Source organism: Mauremys mutica, chromosome 5 (assembly GCF_020497125.1).
Source record: "Mauremys mutica isolate MM-2020 ecotype Southern chromosome 5, ASM2049712v1, whole genome shotgun sequence".
Lineage (NCBI taxonomy): Eukaryota > Metazoa > Chordata > Testudines > Geoemydidae > Mauremys > Mauremys mutica.
In genome coordinates, this window is record NC_059076.1 from 77,384,824 (window position 1) to 77,403,745 (window position 18,922).

Genomic DNA, 18,922 nt, shown 5'->3' on the forward strand with positions numbered 1-18,922 from the left:
TATAAAGAAGTTGAAAAACATTGTACATTTGCTTCCCAGGGCGCTAGTAATTAAAATCAGACTCGCTGAGGCAACTCAAATCTTTATATTAGCCGAAGTAACTGAATATCCATTTTAGTTAATTCAAGTTGACTCAGAAATTTCTGACATTTACTTTAACTCTCATACAAGCTGAAGGCCCTCTAACCTATTGGGCCCAGTCCTTTTCAGTGCAACACTGTTATAGAATGACTGGTATCAAAGATTGCATTCACTTTTCTACAGACAGTAGTTACCAAAAAGCCCTGTTCCCTTCATATAGGAATGTGAATCTTTACATTAAAGTTCCACAGACAGATTCTGCTTAACTTTACTGACACTTTTGCTTTTCTTGAAACACGATATCCTTCTCAAATGCAACATGCAAATGTACAAAAACATATGCAAAGTCTTCCCTGCTTTGAAAGTTAATGAAGAAAAATGCCAGGTGAAGTCAGTATTGCATGTCCTCCTTGTCTTCTTAGCAGGTAGAATATTGAAACTATCTTTTAGTGGCATATTAGTCTGTCTTGCATCTTTATACTTCAGTATGCATCTTTATCTCTACTCAGATGCAAATTGGATTTCTGTAGTATGAGAGATTATATATATATAACGTTTGAAAGAGGTTACAAATTACCTGCCTGAAGTAACCAACGAAAATGGTATTGGCAAAAAACTGCTCTCTGTATTTTTGCCAGTACCAATACAACTTAGCTGGCTCATTATAAGGCTATCTTGGGGGGTGGGGGAGAGAGAATCCTCTTCAGGCAGGTGAATTATAACCTTTTTCAAACTTTTCATTAGGCAGCCTATTCCACGAAAGAAAGAATACTACATGCATTATTCATTACAGGCAGCAAATCTTCACAGCAACCACACTACTTAAAATTCTGTGGCTTCTTTCTCCCTTTCTGCTAAATTCAGCTCCAGTCTAATCTCCATGTATAATGTAATATCTCTGGGCAATTCAGGTATTTTAACACTGAAGAAAATATGTGGTTTAGTTTACAAGAGCTGAAGAGAAGATCAGCTTTTATTTATCAAGTGTTTTCAGCTCACTGTGTGCCCCTTTCTTTCTGATGCTAGTGTTTATACATATATTCAGATGCAATATAAGGTAAAAAGAAACAGCATGCTTTACTCTATTGATACTTCCCTCCTAACTTCCTAGACTTCATTTTTTTTAGGACTTCCAACTGTTACAGGTGTAGTTCATAAAGTCTTTGCGAACATACCAACAGGGACTACTTGTGTGTGAACTGGCTGTATTCCTCACAGGCTCAGCCTCCTAACCAGCCACTGTGGGAGTTCATGTGGATAAAATATCCACTGTTCTTTCAATGCACAAAAAAAATGATGCTGCATTTTACTAGCCATATTGAAAGTGATTCTGAACTAAAAATATTTTTTTCAATAATTTCATGTATCTTTTCCTTTCTGTCTCTTCCCCCTATATATTTTCCCATCCTTTTAACATGCAATCTTTAATAATGGTCACAGGTAGGTTCTATTCCTGGCTGTGCCGTGACCTTCAAGTGAATTTCTATACTTCTCTTACCTCTTGTCTGTACAGACAAAGTGCTTCATGGTTTGGGCTGCCTTTTGCTATGTATATGTACAATGTTTAGCATAACAGGGCCTTTGATGAACATACAAGCAGTTAAAACACCCACATTAAAGCTGGCACTCTGGTCCTGTGAGAGATGACAGCCCATATCCAAGTAACTAAATGCATAATAAGAATTTAACATTCTGAATTTGTGTAGTAAAGAGAGATATCAGCCTTGTCACAAATGTCAACCACTTAACTTAATTTCAGCCTTGTTACTATGTTTGTCCCTTGCCAAGAGAAAGTAAGTGTCTAGGATTTTATCTAGATCAGATATATAGTTCAGTGGCTCTAAATTTAAATGTTTTGCATTTATGGACATTATTCTTGGATTTTAGACCACCATAATCTTGCAGCTGTAATGGGATCATTCTATTTACATCCCTCTGCGCTGCAGGGGAAGTAAAAGGGCCATTTACCAAGTTATTTTCTGGCATCTTTCTTGATATAGAACCTGTAGTACAACACCAAAGAAAACAAGTTATCTGACAGCAATCATAGCATTTGTTATGAGAATGTGTTACATTTTTAATGTTTCTTAGTCCCCTTCTTAGCACTGTCAAGTGACGTAGTACCATGGACCTTATGGATTTTGTAAAAGGTGGATGTAAATTGTACTATTTTGACTTTACTAATGTTCTGTTGCTTAATTCATTAGCCATTCTGGTTGTCTACTCTTAAAAGTATCAATAGCTTTTGAGAAAAGGGAGAATGGTCAGCCAGCCACAATACTAAATATTTAAACTAAATGAGGCTATGTTTGTATTATAATTATTTGATTCAAAGCAAGATATTCTTATCAAGAACTGAAGACCTTACAGAATAAATTTATTCTCCTTGTGTAGATACAGAAGTATCCATTCTTTTGATAAATGACTGTGACAAGAGAGGGGAAGGCAGAAATAGAAGCAATTCTTTTTGCAGTGATAGTCCCTAGTTCTGCAAAGTGAGGTGTGTAGCTATAAGGGGCCAGCCACATGGATGGATCCCTTTGCAGGACCAGGCCTTCATTTGAAATCTGACTGTAATCGTTTGATCTTCCTTAGTTGCTTTACATCACAGAGAATGAAGAGAGGCTGCCATGGTATTTCATTTTACCAATGTTCATGTGATCCTAAACAAACTTATTCCCTGGCTGGGGGAAATGGGAGTGTGCCTGTGCCATCCCTATCTCTGAGGACCATTGGTACACAGCAGAAATGGTGATTGGGTCATCATCCGGCAGCCTCAGAAAAAAGGAACATAAAGGTGATTTATTGTCACTTTTGCCTACCTCCATCCAGCACCAAGCACAGATTGCCTGGATCAGAAAATGTGGCCCTCTGTCTCTCAGTTTCTTGATCTGCAGAGCATCCATATTCTATTTGTATTTGTATTTTTTATAATTATCATTTGTATTGTAACATTATCCAGATACTCCAACGAGGGTATTGGCCCCATTGTCTAGTACTGTGCAAACACCTAGGAAGAAGACATGGCTCCCAGCCAGGCAGTGCTATAAGTACTCCTAGAAACTTCTCTGATCCATAGATTCAAAGGCCAGAAAAGACCAATGTGATCATTTACTCTGCCTTCCTGTATAACACAGGCCATAGACTATGCCCTAGAATGATTCCTGGAGCATGTCTTTTAGAAAAACATCCAATCTTGATTTTTAAAAAATTCTCAGTGCTGGTGAATCTACCACAACCCTCATTGCAGCAGAGGTTGTACCAGTGACAAATACAGAGGTAAAATAACTTATTTTCTCCTATTTCAGTGTCCCCCGTTTATGCAGCCCAGGCTTGCATTAGCCTTTTTTCACAGCATCAGCCAATTATCCACCACAACCTCAAAATCTTTTCAGTCACTGGTTCCCAGGAGAGATTCCCCCATCATGTACATATGGCCTACGTTCTTTCTTCCTAGACATATGGCTAAATGTATATTAAATCATAACAGAGGAAACTGAAAATTCTGCCACTAATTGTGTGGTTGTGGTAGAGGTGGTAGAGGGTGAAGAGAGTCTTCTCCCCTAGTGCATAAATGTATCACACCAATTCAGGAGGCAGCCATCATTTGGCTGTCTGTGCTACAAGGCCACATGGGGTGACCCTACCAATTTTTCAGGATTGCACATTTCTCTAGTGGGGTTGTGCCTGAGGGAGCTTGATCAGCCTCCATCCTCTGTGCATCAGCTTGTGCTTTGGAACATTTGTAGCAAGAGCCCCTTCTAAGCATGTTTCCCCTATTGTCCCTTGAGGTTTTTGTGGTGTATTTGGTTGTTGTAGTAACAGAATCTTGTTGTTGCTATGGCAACTGAGTTAGATTATTAGGGAATAGCCCAGCCAGTTTTGGCTAGTGTGTGGCAATAAGTGGCTGCTTTTCAAGGTCTACAGCTCTCTGCGTCTCAAGTGATTTCTTCCTAAAACCACTACCCCCAGGGATACAACAACATGGCAATGAGAATAGGATCCCTGTGCTGCCCCAGGAACAGAAGAAGGTAGAAGTCAAGTTTAAAAAAAACAAAAAAAACTTTTTCCTGTTGGAAGGGGGTGCGAACTGGCTGGTTTGCACTGATGGTGCAAACAGAAACTAAAACCATGGCTACACTTACGGTGTCGCTGGAACCTTTTGAGGAGACTACTGTACAATGGCAACATATATACTGAGCATTTTGAGCTTTTTGTTGTTGCAAATGACATTGCAGAATAGAAGAAGGTGCCAATATTCTTAAGTATTGTAGGGGCTAAAACCTACTCCCTGCTATGCAGCTGACTACACCCTGTTAAACCAGAAACCAAATCTTACAGTGACATTGTGGAAATCCTGGGGTCCCATTTTGCTCCAAAACCACTGGTAATTGCTGAAAGATATTGATTCCACAAAAGAGACCAAAGAGAAGACAAAAACAGTTGTACAGTTTGTAGCAACTTTGAAAAAGCTTGTGAAACACTGTGAATTTAAGGAGATGTTAAATGACACACTATGTGACAGGTTAGTGTGTGGCCTGCACGGTGAATCTATATAGAAGCTATACAGAGGCTCAGCTTACCTTACAGAAGACAGTTAATATTGCAGTTGATATTGTGTCATTTCGGTCTTCCAGAACAACTTGTGAGCGACAACGGACCACAGTTCATCTCTCAGGAGTTCCGAAATTTTATGAAAGCAAATGAGATACATCACTTCAGCACCATATCATCCATCCACCAATGCATTATGATTTGTGCAGAAAATGAAACAAGCTTTGAAATTGGCAATGGGACAATTATCCATTCAAAAGCATCTGGACATCTTACTTTCCTACAGAAACACACCTCACGCTATGGCCAAGGCATCCCCAGCCTTTCTAATGATGGGACGACAGCTGTGCACTTACTTTGATCTGCTGAAACCCGACAAATTGTGCAACATCAGCAACAAGATCAAGTCATCAGGCATGCACCCAGAGCAAAAGACCAAACCTTTAGCCCACGACAGCTGGTTTTGACTCGGAATTATGCTTCTGGAGCTAAATGGGTCCCTGCCACTGTCATCGCTCAAACAGGACCTGTTTCCTACATTGTCCGGACTACCGAGGATCTCACCTGGTGATATGTAGATCAGCTATTGCCAGGTCATACTAGTCCCCAGGACACATCTTCAGTTGAGTTGCTAAGCTTCGAGTGAATCGAATCAAGAGTCACCTGTTCCTGACTTTCCCCCTCTATTACTGCCTGCGGCGGAAATACACCCCTTCCCTGAGTGAGCTGATACCACATCCTCACCCATTCGCACTATGAACCCTGAGCCCATTGTCAGGCCTGTGCCCAAGATACTTTCAGGTGCAACAAAACCATAAGTCTGCCATAATCCACCTAGAGACAGAAGGCCTGCTCAATGGCTGGATCTTTAGCTTGGACAAGCCCACAGTTATGGGGCAAAATAATCCCCAGGGTTTAGGAGGGAACAGAGGCAGCCTCCTTCTCTAGTTTAGTGTTTGTTTTATTTAGGTGATGTTCTCATTAAGTGGAGGGTGGGAAATATGTTGTGTTTGGTTGTCATAGTAATAGAATCTTGTTGTTGCTATGGCAACTGAGTTAGTTTATTAGGGGATAGCCCTGCCAGTTTTGGCTGGTTGTTGGTTAGTTCAGTGTATGGCAATAAATAGCTGCTTTTCAAGGTCTATAGCTCTCTGCGTCTTAAGTGATTACTTCCTAAAATTGCTAACCGCAAGGATACAATATTTTTATTCTTCCACCGGGTCTCGCACACAATGCATCCAGAAACCCTTCCTGGAGATGTACACTTCTCTCATCTTATGCAATATAAAACGGACTCTTACAGCATTTAGATCTTTTTTCTGTATCAAATATAGTTAGCAACCTATCCAGGACTGTAGAGGGAGAAGCCTGGAAGCCTCGTGAGCCCTGGCTCCAGCAGGGGCTCTCATGGTCAAGATTCTTGACTTTGCAGCAGGTAGCCTGGCAGCCATGGAAGCCCCAGCTGCAGCATGGGCTTTCAGGGTTGCTAGGAAATCCTATTCTGTGGTGGACTCGTCCCATTGCTGGGAAACCTCGTCCCATTGCTGGCAGGCTGCCTCCAACTCCCAGGGACCTGCCGAGGGACTCCCTGAGAGACTCCCTGAGAGATTGGGCAGTATGAGGGATTGCCAGAAGTCAGGGCAGCTCTGCTACATCTTTTTTATTGAAAAAAAAATGGATTCAACCAAACTGGTTTGACGTTTCCAATGCAAAAGTGATTGTGAATCTCTGTTCCATGAGAAACTTCAAAATTGAGTTTTTTCAAAACATCAGAATTTCCCATGGAACAGAAATGGGAAATTTGGACCATCTTTAATCTGAAGTTTAAAACTATGCAGGAAACAGTTTTCCTATCCCAGGGGGAAAAAAATAGGATTTTTTAAAAAAAAAATCCTGTCTTTAATTAGGTTGAAAAGTTGAAATCTCAAAATTTCACAAACCAACAATCTGGGGAAAAATGCTTCAGATTGAGCAAAGTATTCCTGCCTATCCTCCCCCACCCCCAATAATTCCAAATCATTTTGCTTGCAACATTTTTATTTATTTATTTATTTTACTATAATTAGTATTAAAATTGTTTTGAACAGAGAACTTTTTTTAAAAGACTGAAGCAAGATGCAGAACCAGGCTGTTCGAGAATTAATAACTTGTTATGAACTAGTTTTATTCTAAATTATACTCTCCACTAGTGCTTTGAAAGGAGTAAGAAATTGTGGCATTTGGATGCATGATACCAATTTTTAACATTTTAGCTTCCCTAAAAGAGAGTAGATACATTTATTAAAAGGAAGGAAATTTACATTTTCCATCAGCCAAAGACACTACAATGACTGGACTCATTTTTCAAACTAAAAAAAATTATTCTTGAATACTAAATACAAAAATTTTCAGCACAAAAGAAGAGGGGTTTTTTGGGGGGAGGGAGGGTTTTGTTTGTTTTTACATTGGTGTTTGTTTTGGTTTTGGGTTTTTTTAAGCTGCATTGGAGTTGGAAAGATATTGGAAGTTTGATTGTATCCTGAAGTGTGGGGCCATGACTATGGTCCCATGATCTACAAAGCAGTTTCAAATCACTGAAAGTACGATAATGCAAGTTTCCTCACAACCTAAATGTGCCTCAACCCTGACATGTAGAGAAATACCACTTAAATGTAGCTCAGTCCCTAAACTCTCTGATGAAGTCAATTGGGATAGTTTCTGATGTGGCCAGCTTTCTACTAGGAGCTAGACTGAGACACCAACCTAGGCCATCAAATAAGTGTCAGATTATGACATTTCGACATTCAACCCAGTGACCTACAGGAAAAAGACTTCAGAATTTATTTCTGATCCTCTGAGCCAGTCACACTCCACATTTCATCCCCTTGAGGCTCTTTATCTAAAAATTCTCATCACAGTGTTTGACAAAAATCTACCCAACTATATCATAAACAAAATTATATTATTTTTATATTACTGAATGGAGATGACTAAATTGCACTGAGTTCTAACATTCTTGATACATGTTACTATGTTTCAAAATTCATTTTTATTGACTGGTTAATATACTCAGATTTTAAGGCCAGAAGGGACCATCGTGATCAACTAGTCTGACCTCCTGCACATTGGAGGCCACAGAACTTCACTCACCCACTCCTGTAATAGACCAATAACCTCTAGCTGAGTTACTGGAGTCCTCAAACAATGATTTAAAGACTTCAAATTACAGAGAATCCACCATTTACACTAGTTTAAACCTGCAAGTGACCCAGGCCCCATGCTTCAGAGGAAACCCCTGGCAAACCCCCTCTCCACCAAGTCTCTGCCACCATGACCTTGGGGAAAAATTCCTTCCCAACCCCAAATACAGTGATCAGATCACAAGTCAGAGAATCAGCTAAGTAGGTGACTCACATTATCACAATTCTATATATTTTATTAGCCTTCTCCTCAAATATATATATTAACATACCAAAGTTTTATATTTTTCATTATGCTCATTTGTCACCATGTAATACCTTTGGTGTTAGATAAAACTCACTCAGCTGAGCACTGAAAAACATTTCTATAGACTTTACAACCCATGGTAACATTCCATACTTTTATAGCAGAAGATTAGCCAAAATGCTGGCAGAAAGTATAGACTTAATTAGGCAATACTTGACACAAACAAACTTTGTGATGTATAAATTACATACCATTTGCATTCAAATGCTCACTAGTCTCTCTAAGACCTCGAAAAGTTGCAAAACAATATATTTGACGGCGTTTCCTGCTTTAATGCTTTGCTTTACACAATGGTGAGGTAACTGAATTTTTAACTGTGTACAATACACAATGTTAAGTGTTGAAGAAATTGTTTAATGTCATTAATCAGAAAAAGTTAGTCACAAAAGTTAAATTGTTTATTCACTTCATGAGAGCAAATCCAGGGTATGAAATACAATCTGTTGCAACATAATACAGGCAAGTAGCCCTCAGTTCACTGGATGAGATGCAACTCATGGCAGCCTTTAGTCTAATAACAGAGGCCTTTACCAAGTGTGTTAAATGACCAGCTCCACTACTACTACACCTAGGGGATGGAAAAAAGTTCCTGCTTAACCTTCTGTACTTTTCTCCTTCTGTTGCTTTCTTCACCAATGTAGCTCCTCTCATTCACAGCCTTTTTTGAATCCCTCCTTCACATCATCTTCCATGTGGCCCCCTATAGGTAGAACTCCTCCTCCAATTGGTCTGTCATAGCTTCAGTCTCTTATTTTAAGTCCCTCCTTAAAACACACCATTTCCAACAAGCCTACAAACCCTATTCCTCCGCTGAGGGAAGTGTTCTCAGCATCTAATAACAAAACATCACAGAAGTTACAAGACATGTTAGCTAGCTGCTCTTTCAGGCTCCTTCCCCCTGCACTTCCCTGCTCCTTGGATTGTAAACTACTGAAGGCAGGGGCAGTATGTCTAATGGACAGTTCATTGGACTGGGAGTCAGGAGACCCAGATTCTATCTTTGATTCTGGTACTGACCTGCAGTGTAACCTTAGGCAAGTCACTTCACCTCTGTTTCCAATCCTGCCCCTTTATCTGGTCTATTATGCTCCTTGGGCAGGATCTGTCTCACTCTTTGTATAGCGTATAGCAGGTTGGCTCCTCTAATCTTGGTTGAGGCCTCTAAACACAACTGGAATAAAAAAAAATTAACACCACACTTCAGGGCCAGACCCATGATTTTATTAATGTCTATAAAATGCTCTGCACACAACTTGTGCTGTATTGATAAATAATAATAAATTTTTACTCTACTTTTACATCCTATGGATACATCTTTCTAAACAGGATTTGTCACAGGTTCCTAGAGTTCTAGTCAATATACTGATAAGTGAGTAGTACCATGCTTATGGGTGTTACATAGAAACCTCCCAACCTTGAGGGACAGGATTTAAAAAGTTAGGTGCACACATGTACATTCATTCATTCTCTATACACTTGTATAACACTAATACCTGATGTGCACACAAACATTAGGTCCATGGTTAGGCATTTACATGGCCACTTGAGAGACTGATTCCTGCACAAGTCATATCCAGATTAGGCATACAGAAATTTGTGCCTGAAATGGTACATGCTCAGAAACTTCTAGTTCTTGAATCTGTGTAAAAATATGTGGTGACTGCACAAAGTCTATGTACAGAAATCATCATCATGACTCATTCCAGTCTGTAACAGGGCAGAATTTTGTAGTGCCGAACACCACTTTTCTGATTTGTTTGTGTTGCACAAGCACTTCTTAATAAACTTCTTCCCAGTACTCTTCCCTGAGACAGTCCTTTGCAAGATTATTTCCTCTAACTGCTGTTCACTTTGTGTGACAGGTCACAGATTTCCTCTTCAGAATTAAACACTTCTCTCCTCTTTTCTTTAATATAATGTTGCCAATAGCTTTGCTCCCCATGGACAATGGATTGATTTGCCTCTCTAACCAAGAAAAAAGCCACTTTTTTTCTTGAAAGTCCCTTTTTGCAACAAGGTTTTTTGAGGTTCTGAAAGGATTAAATTCTGCACTTAGGCTGGTAATGGTCATGGCTTTGGGTAAAAACATTAGCAAATGTGTGTTTATGTACATACTCTCAAATGAACAATTATTTTAATTGCTACTGTAATGGTTTTGTTGTACTGTATAAGGTATTCATCAAAATCAGTATTGTTCTTTATCAACTAGCTTGAAACAAACCTAATAAAGGTTTGTATCCTTGTAGCTGTAAGCTCTCAAATGTGCTCCCTCTGGATTCTAAACTTCTCTATTGTTACAGTTACATGAAAGCACAGCAATAAAGAAAACAACATGTGGCTATTGATTTCCACCTCCCCTGAGGCAAAAAGTCTAGGCAAAGATTAAAATTAAAATACCTAATTGTTAGTTTCAATTCAGCACATCATGATAAAAATATTTATGTATCTTAGTATTCTACCATCATAAATCTACTAAATTCCCAGTGGTTATATCTGGCTTCCAAATTCTATCTACAAAGTTTATTTTCCACTACTTCCCAAGTTACTGTAAGCTAAGCAAGAGGAGTGAGATTCCCTATATATAAGGAACATTTACTCTTGGAAAAGATGTTTCAAAAAAGCCATGGAGAAAAAAACAAACAAACAAACAAACAACCCTGCTATTTAGGGAAGATGAGGCTTTTCTTTGCCAGAATGTTAAAATAATGTTAAAAATATAACTTGAATTTGTCTTTAACCCTCACCAAACCCTATGGGGAATATAAGGGGGCAAATGACCCCAAGGTACATTTCTACCCATTCTTAACTACTGTATATTTTGAACATAAACCCAACTTTGTTCTGAGTTAATAAATCTAGCAGAAATTTCTTTTTCTATCATGGTTAATGATCTGCAGCATCAGCTGAACTAATAAGGAACTGTTTAATCAGATAGATTAATCTATCACATACATAAGTAAGGTCCCCATTTGGTTTTCCCTCGATCATTCCATTGGGAGGCAAGATTTACCCAACCCCTCGTTGGTGCAGAAATGGCATTGGGTTCCATTCAGACGTGGTGCATCTCTTAAAAGCTGCGTGAATCTTGGAGGTATATGGGAAGTGAGGGCAATTCATGTAGAGGCCCCCTACTTCCACACTGACTTTGTGAAAACACTCCTTCCGCCCCAGGCTGGGCCCTCTAGGCTTTCCTCTCTATATGAAACTAGCCTTGGAACCTGGGAGTTACATACCTAAATACCTTTGAGTATCTGGGCCTTAGGCCTTGCATCACTGACTGGAGCAGCACCTAACCTTTACAAATCTGGGCCTTTGCCCTTATTTGTTTGCCAAGAGCTGCTCACTTAACTGCAACATGAACAATCTCTTTAAACCAGCCTACTAAAATTATAGATTAAATCTATAAATCTGAAAGACTGTGACTGAACCTGTTAACCTAATGAATTGTCAAGACTTAGAGAATACTGGCAGCACTGAACATCTGAGACTCCTAAGAGAGTATGGGTGTGGAAGAAATTATAATCGAGGAGAGGAAGATTTCACTGACACTAGAGATGAGAGTTGAGGATTTTGTTGAAGGTTTGCTGGATATGTGGACACTTTTTGAGACCTGTTTCTAAAAAACAGTCAGCTCGGCTTTCTCTGTCTGGACTTGGAGCTTTATAAAGGTTTTATAGTTATCGCCACTGGCTCTTTAGTTCATTGTTATTGTATGTCTGTTCCTTCATGCACACAAGAGTACATGTGCCTACATGTGCACACACACACTCTCACACTCACAAACACACAGTGATTACCTCAAAGCAATTCACTACCCCAGTTGCCAACTTTCACGCACTAAATAAGCACACCGACTTTCACAATAAGCCAAAAATCAAGCTAATCTCATTTCAAAACAAGCCAATCCCTAAGAACCCTAACACTCTATGCAACTAGATCCCCCGGGCATGCACTCTGGGACTGAGGTGGGTCCGCTGTGCACCCCTTGCCCCTGCTTGCCAGGAGCCAATAAAAAAAAAAAAGCAGCACACACGCAACAAGCTACAAGCCAAAAGCTAGCCAACAAGCATCTCACAAGCCAATTAAGACAAAAACAAGCCCAATTTCTGCTTTTTTGAGGGGAGGGATTGGCATATCTGTTCACTACATGTAAAAGCTCTTTCAGTTTAGTCCACACAGTCAAATGATATTATCCTTCTGCAGGGCAGTCTAACCGGGGAGCCTCATTAGGTCCTTTTGTGTTATTTAAAAATGCTGATCTTGTCACTGCAATCAAGTTAAATAGCACAATTTAACTTAGCTTTAAAGTGTATGTGAAAAAAGTATTTCCTTTCCCCATTTCTGAATGTGTCATCTTTTAAATTTCATTTAATGCCCCTTTGTTCTTGCGCTCTAAGACAAAGTGAACTACCTTCCGTATTCATTATTGTATATATTTTTATCATGTCCTTTTCTATCACTCTTCATATGAGAACTTTTCTATACCCTCATGATTGTCAACCTTCTTAGAACCCAGTCTAATTCTGCAATTATTATTTTTTTGGGGCTGAGGTGACCAGTCCTGCACACAGGATGCCAGATGAGGTGCTCCATTTATTTATATAGCAGCTAAAGCTGGTTGAAATTTTTCCAACAAAAGTTTAGTCAGAAATTCCTGATTCAACAAAATCAAAATGTTTCAAGAGAATGAGTCAATTTGCCCCAAAAAACAAAAAATCAGAACATTAATAAAGTTGAAGCACTTCATTACAACTTTACTTTTTCCACTATATTCTATAAAATTGTCAAATGAGGTACTTTGATCATGTCAAAATTATTTTTTTCCAGAAATTGACAGTTTGTTCCAATTCAAGATGAAAGGAAATTCTGAAATGTTGGAAATTCCTGTTGAATGGAAATACTGAGTTTCAACCAGCTCTAATATTAGCATCATAATACTCTTGGTATTACTCTCCATTTCTTTTCTTATGTATCCTAGCAATTGGTTTGACTTTCTGTCTACAACTGCACATTGAGCTGAGATCTTCACTGAGCTGTCCACATTGATGCCCTGATCCCTCTCCTGGATTAATATAGCAAATATAGAACCCAGTAAAGGTGCAGGAGTCATTTACGTGTCCACCACTACCCTCACCCAGTGTGCACTACATTGCATTTATCAACAAAGAACTTCATTTTCCACTGTGCTGCCTATTCGCCTAACTTGGTTAGGTCTCTTAATTTCTTCAGTCCTCCCTGGACTTGACCAACCTAAATAACTGGGTCATTCAAAGATTTTGCTACCTAATTGCCCATCCCCATTACAAATAATTAATAATGATGAACACTGCACCTACTACTTCCCTTGAGGCACCCTGCTGTTAATTTTCAACATAGCCTTTTGCCATCTATTTCTTCCTACTCTTTGGTTCCTGTCTCTGCCAGTTTTTGATCCAATGTATAGATACATTATTGGGAACTTTCTCAGAAGCATTGGATCAAGCCTTTAGTCCCCTAAATAAGAGTGACCCAGTTTTTCAGAGATGTGAAGCACCTGCAGCATCACCTGAAGACATAATACCAGACTACTTTTATTTAGGGGCCTAAATATGGATCTAGGGGTAAAATTTTCAAAGGTGCATAAGTCCCATTTTCAAAAGTGATTTAGACATTAAGAAGCCTAGGTTTAACTGCAAGTCATTTGCAGCTTTGGCCCCCTAAGTAAGTTTAGGTGCTTTTGAAAATGTTAGTGAGGCACTTAAAGGCTATATGGAAATTTTGTCAAAGTAAGTCGGGTTGTTAATCTATAGCACTCTAGCCTACTTTGCACTAAATGTCTGTGTTTGGCTCTATTGTTGTGCAGTAAAAGCTCTCTAGTACATTTTAACTTACTTCTATTTCAAACAGGGTTCATGTTTCCAGTTTGTGCATGGCAGGTTGCACTCAGGTTTGAAACATTTTGCTTCATTTACCAGCAAATCATTTTGGTAATCTCCACTCTCTTTCTTCATATCCACTTGTGATATTCAATTCCTAAAACAGTCATCTTTATACTGCTATCATGAACGTAAATTTCTGCTTTGAAAATGTATACAGAACAGAAAACATTAACTTAATGTTTCTAACCTAGAATAAAAACCATTTTGGAAGAAATATTTAATTTATGAAATTTCAGACAAACTATACAGTAAGTGCATTTCACAACTGCTAAATATGCCTAGCATTTCTTTATTGACCACTTTGTTCTTTTCTTGAGCGTCTTATTATTCATTGCTTTTCTTCTTATGAACCCAAAAGCATCATGTTTTACTTTACCTCATCTCAGAGCACCTAAAGTTCAACAATGGATGCTCTGTGGATGGTTGGAGGTGTTACTGGGTTTATATAAAGAAGCCGTGGCTTTAATTTTTCAATATACCTAAGTGGTTAGGTAAAGTTTTGAAAGCATTCCAAAATGTATTTTGGAATCTACATTAGGAGAGTTGCTTGATTTTTCATTTTATGTAAATATGTGAAATAGATCCACACTTATAAGTCTGATATTTTCAGTTTGTTTAGAGGTCTCAAAACATTCATTTTGACTTTTGCAGACATAACAGCCCCTCATAGCAGTCCCACAATGACATCTTGTGGTTGTTCAGCAAAGCAATTATAAATCAAGTTTCTATGGGCCCAGTATTTTAGTCTTTACTGTAGCAAAAACTTCAATTGACTTTACTGGGAGTCTTGCCTAAGTGTAGACTGAAGGATTGAACTCTATTATTCGGAGTTTTCCTATATGTGGGGAATGTATTTTCCATACATGCCATCTTCTCTGGAGCGGACATTGTATTTAGTAGATGATGACTGAAAACATCATTTGAAAACAAAATTTGAAAGACAATGCAGGGAGGCTGACCACCTCTTCATTGTTTATGGCTTTTGTCTTACAAAAGCTGGTAGTGGATTGTAAGTATTAAAAAGAGTTCCTAACATGTAACCATTTACCTGTGTACCATTGAAAACTAGAAATATTATTTTCATAAACATATTTACAAACAATTCCAAAACAAAAAATAATCACTGCCTGATGCTGTTTTGTTGTGGTTGTTTTGATCAGACAGCCACACCTCTGCCGCTCCAAGTGTGTTGTAAATCTGCTGGGCTTTTTTTGTTTAACGCAGTAAGAGTGGATATTAAAAAGTTTAATTAATAAATTTCTCCCTCTTGCTGAATTCTTCTATATTTTTAACTCCTGTAACCCACTTGTCCAACTCTATGTTCACTCTTCTTTGGCTTTAACTAAACTGCTTAAGTCAACAGTTCTTAACTTTTTCAATACTAAGATCCACCTTTTCCATTTAACAAAATGAGAAGGTCTGGATGTTACGACCCCGACACCACTTTACAACCCCCGGATTGAGAAGCACTTAAGTACTTATAATGGATGCACCTAACCAACCTATGTCCTGCTTTATTACCACCTTGTAGTTGGGGCAGTCATACACATCTGTGCAAAGCAGATGCTGTTTGAGATCTGACATTCAAAAAGGAATCCTATAAAAAGTGGAAACATAGACAACAGATAAGGATGAATACAAAAGAACAGCACAAATATGCAGATACAAAATCAGAAAGGCTAAGTCTCAAAATGTTTTACACCTAGCATGTGACATAAAAGGCAATACGAAGTTTTTTAAAATACACCAGGACCACAAGACAGACAAAGGAAAAATATAGTTCCTCTACTTAGCAGGGAAAGAGAGCGAATAACTGATGACATCAAGATGACCTGAGTTGTTTAATGCCTATTTTGCTTCAATCTTCATTAAAAAGGTTAATGGAGACCAGATACTCAACAAAAGGGAAGGAACTCAAGCTAGAATAGAGAAAGAACAGGGTTAAATGTTAGATGTATTCAGATAAGTCTAACGTCAGTACCAGGCAAATTAGTCGAAACAATAGTAAAGAATAAAATTGTCAGACACCTAGAAGAACATGACTTTTGCCCAACAATTTAACATGGTTTCTGTAAAGGGAAATCGTGTCTTACTAATCTATTAGAGTTCTTTGAAGGGGTCAACAAACATGTGGACAAGGGGGAATCCAGTGGACATAGTGTACTTAGATTTCCAGAAAGCCTTTGACAAGGTTTGACAAACACCTGTCAGGGATGGTCTAGGTTTCTTTTGTCCTGCCTCAGCACAGGGGCATGGACTTGATGACTTCTTGAGCTCCTTTCCAGATCTTACATTTCTATTATTCCATACCCCAGTTGCAGAAGTGTAGGGCACAAGGTAGTGGAGAATCAGGCCTCAGTTTCTCTTCTAACCCTAAGTAATGCCACATTTTCCAAGGTTGCTAGGACACAGCAATGAGGTAGGGACTCTTGACAGCAAGTGGGCTTAGCATTGTCAAGGATCATCAACAGTGAGATGGAGTAGGGGTTGAAACAGTTCTGGGAATACAGCAGCAGGCAGGGAGGAAGGGGATTAGAAGCTTTTAGGTGTCTGGCTGTGGCTGCAGCACTGAACTGGTAGAATTTGAATAGAGCAGGAAGGTTGGAGGCAGCAGGGCTGAGTGTAGAGGTATTTCTATGCAACACTTAAACGTCTGCATCTGGCCTCTATCAGAGGACTCAGGAGGTGACTGAGTGAGTGTTCGGTGCCAGGAGGGTGAACTCCACTGAATCTTTTAGGCACCAGCTTTCACTATAGTTGTTGTAAATTACATTGAGCTCTAGATCTTTGACACTGAATCAAACCTTGTTCATGGTAATTAGTAAGAGATCATTTTCCAAGTTTTGCTTAAATAAAGATGGAGGGGAAAATCAGTATTGCTCAGAGGGACTCATTACTGCCAAGACTATCTGAGTGCCTATTGGAGAGTTTTAAACAGTGAAGTTCAGGCTTTAAAACTGTTGGCAGGAACAAACTCCCTGTGTTTCTTATGAATAATCTCATTGTAAAAACAGTTCTTAGGTTCCTTGAGCTGTTCAATAGCATGTACAGCAATACCAACAAGTAGCAAATTAGCATGCCTTTACCATGGTGCTTTCATCTGGCAGCTAACTTGCATTTATCAAAGCCCTGATTCTCTCACTGCTGAACATGTAATAGCTCTTACATTAATAGGGGGAAGTCCAGTAGATGTCTCTTCCAGTTGGATTATAACTACAACTATTGTTAATTATTTATTCAGTGCCTAAAATGTGCTAAGGTGCATTTCAGAGCCTCTTAAATACATGGGGTATGAGTCTGGGCTGTCTCTCTAAACCCGCATCCCAGAAAAGTGGGGATTAAGGTAACATTAGCCATCTCTGTGCCCTCCTAATCCTGGGCTGCTTCAGGGACCAGAAAGGTCGCTGGTGTAATTTGTACCTCTTTTCTAAATTATGGCCACCTCCCTAGGCTGCTCCTAGACCACAACATTGCCTGGAATCTTCATAGGGCTTCATTTGTGTGCCTGCCCCAATACATCCCTACACCAGGGCAGGTGAGTGGTCCTTAGAAGGCAACATTATGTTTGTCTTAGTCATTGCCTGTGCCATCCAAATTAGGCCCTTTTATGCCACTGCAGCCCTTTTATCAGAGTGAGGGTGAGGATCTCATCCATCATTTCTACAGTTTAAACCTGGAGATGGGATGATAGCTATGGAGAACAGAGACAGGGAGGATGAGTTACAATTGTAAGATTATCCAGCTGATTGAGTTTGTACTGCATATTTTCTAGGCTCATTTCTACAACCATGAATTCAAAAGGAAGGTTAACATTGACTTCCACAAGTCTAGGATCAGACTCCATATAAACTTGGTATGTGTAAGGGGGGCAGGGTTGTTGATGATTATGAATGGTGTGTGTTCTGTTTGTTCTTCTAAGCTGTTTTATTCCAAGTGGTGTTGCATTTAATGAGAAACTTTTGGAGGAGGCAGACGGGTAATTGGGAGATTTGAAGACAGGGGAGGATGGTGCAATAAAAGGAAGAATAGAAGCACCTCTGAATATGAGGAGATGGTGAGACAGCAGTGTAGTCAAAAAGAAAACTAGAAGGACCAGAGTACAGTGTGAAAGATGGGATTTGAACTGCTTAAGATGCATTGTCAAATCTTTATATTAAAAAAAACTTTGCATATAATAAACAGTGTATTTTCATTAGAGAAATCCATGGGTCCTATGTACTATGGTCTGTTGACTGTTTCAAAAATTAAATTAAAAGATAGGATTATAGAAAATATTAACATTCAAACATTACTTAGATTGACTTAGTAAAACAAATTATCTATGGCAATGGAGCAAAGATAAGAAAATTATTAATTTAAAAGTATAATTGGAAACCCTATGAAAAGCAGATACTCTAGCCTTAATATCTGACTAAAAGGCAAACATTGTTTTATTGAAGGCCAGTCAAGTACATCTACAAGCAGCATTCTCCCCATCCATCTCATGTGCATTCTGGTGTGTCCCACTTCACCGCACTTTCATTTAAAACAGTATCAGCATGCATAAGGGTGTTGACCAGTAGAACAAAGATCCTCCTAATTGAACAAAACTGAACACACAAACATAATAGCCCCTGGCAAAAGCAAGTACAAATAAATCTGGATAAGATAGTCCAGATTCTGAGCTCCTTTACATTGCTGTAAGTCCAAAGCAGCACTGTTAAAGCAAAGCTACTCTGGATTTGCACTGGTGTAACAGATCAATACCTGGTCCTAAAAGGCTACCACAGATTCTTATTGCCCACCAAAATAGCTGAGAATCTGGCCACATTATGCCTACTCCTACTTGATATTTTGGTCTGGATACACAAAGAGGATTTGGCCTTTGCAACTCAGTGTTTCAG

The 18,922-nt window shown here is 39.0% G+C and overlaps 1 long non-coding RNA gene across 1 annotated transcript in view; it reads right to left on the reverse strand.

Moving 5' to 3' along the window:
• Window positions 1–5,582, reverse strand: part of LOC123370792 — a 62,996-nt gene extending 57,414 nt beyond the window's left edge. The window contains exon 1 of the long non-coding RNA XR_006579554.1: window positions 4,665–5,582. This is a non-coding gene — a long non-coding RNA (uncharacterized LOC123370792). The remainder of the gene's footprint in view (window positions 1–4,664) is intronic.
• Between the last annotated feature and the right edge of the window lie 13,340 nt (window positions 5,583–18,922).